Source organism: Haliaeetus leucocephalus, unplaced genomic scaffold (assembly GCF_000737465.1).
Source record: "Haliaeetus leucocephalus isolate CR32 unplaced genomic scaffold, Haliaeetus_leucocephalus-4.0 Scaffold146, whole genome shotgun sequence".
NCBI lineage: Eukaryota > Metazoa > Chordata > Aves > Accipitriformes > Accipitridae > Haliaeetus > Haliaeetus leucocephalus.
Window position 1 is genome coordinate 2,128,739 of NW_010972582.1, and position 1,569 is coordinate 2,130,307.

Genomic DNA, 1,569 nt, shown 5'->3' on the forward strand with positions numbered 1-1,569 from the left:
CTGCGCTGTTCTTTTTGTTACGTATCTATTCATAATTACCATTAAACTATTTACACCTTTTGAAATAATCAAGCAAAGTATGCTCCTAGTTTAGCAAGTGGTGACACTTAATTTTGTCCAGAAAGGAATAGGAATAGGGAAAAGCAACAGCATACATTCTCTATTGCCTCATTGGGGGTGGAAAAAATGCTGACTTCCATATGTAGTAGTTACACTGTTAGCTTTTCAGGCAAGAAATAGGGAAGAGAATTGGCTCATGTTGCACAAATTGGGCTAAAGATGTCTAATCCATTAACTCTCAGAACTACGTTGACTTAGCTGAGGTTTGGGGACCATTGGGATAAACAGGAGAATGGCACTGGCCACCCTGAATTTCTGATAAAACAACATTGGCGGTTCATCCAAAGAGGGAAAAGTATCCACACGCAGGGCATAATGGAGTAATTATATTTTACTTGTATCATTCCTAACAGCCAAAAAACGGCTGTGAAATTTGATGGAAACTAAGGCCCTCATTTTGAAAAGGTTCACTGTTATGTGCATAGTAAATGCTTGTGCCCAAGTTCCTTTCCTGCACATCTTGTCCTCTTTGCTGAGCTTCTGCAGGGAATAAGAGTGGCAAAATCTCTCTGCAGATTTTAGTTTCTGTAAGAATGGTGCTTCCTTTATAAGATCGGTCTTTTTAACCAGGATTCACTTTCACCTTTGCAAGTCAGTTTTCCCCAAATGTTTAATAAACTTATTAAACTTCGAGTCGTTATTCTTTCTTCCATTTATTTACAGAAAGTGCTCATTAGCGCATATGGTTGTACCTGCTCTTCATCAGTAGCATGAACTGTGCTGTCTTTACACCATCTCTTCAGAAAATTGCATTGTATTGTTTCCTTCTACCTTATGACTTTATTTCCATCTTTTTTTTAAAGCTTATTCATAGTACTGCAGTCTTTCTTCAAAGTTGTCGTGTGTTCACTAGGCTTTTACCACGTGTGCTAAACTGATTTCAGAAGGGAGATTTAAACATTGCCGATTTACCTGCCAATGTTTCTAGGGGTGCTGAATTGGCAAAAAGGAGCGCAAAGGGCTGGGGCAGTGGCAATGGCAATAGCTAAACCCAGAGAAAACAGTGGCAAAGCGGGGATTTGCCAGATGGAGCATAGTGGATAGTGCAATGCTGTATTCAAAGACATGTAAATGAGAGCAGGAATAGGAAAAGGAAATTTTGGTCTCCAGTGGGATCTTCCCAGTGCAGCAATCTGTGTCTCTAAACCGCCACATTGCCTTGATTTTATTTCTGCATCCACTACAAAGACAACATCTTGGGCGAATTTACAGGATATGCATCTCCAAAATCTAACTGCGCGTGTACTTTCGGCGAAAACGTTGATTTGCCGCGTTCGGTCCTACGCCGTGGAATTGCACGGGCGGCAGGCAGAGGTTTTAACGTCTGCCGGTGAGAAACAGGGCCAGGCGTTCGGCAGGAGTGCCACCTGGTGGCAGCAGGGCCGCCTGCTCGCCTCCGCCGCGGGCCCGGCGCTAGGACCGCGGCGTCCCCCGCCGGCGGCCGGCCGG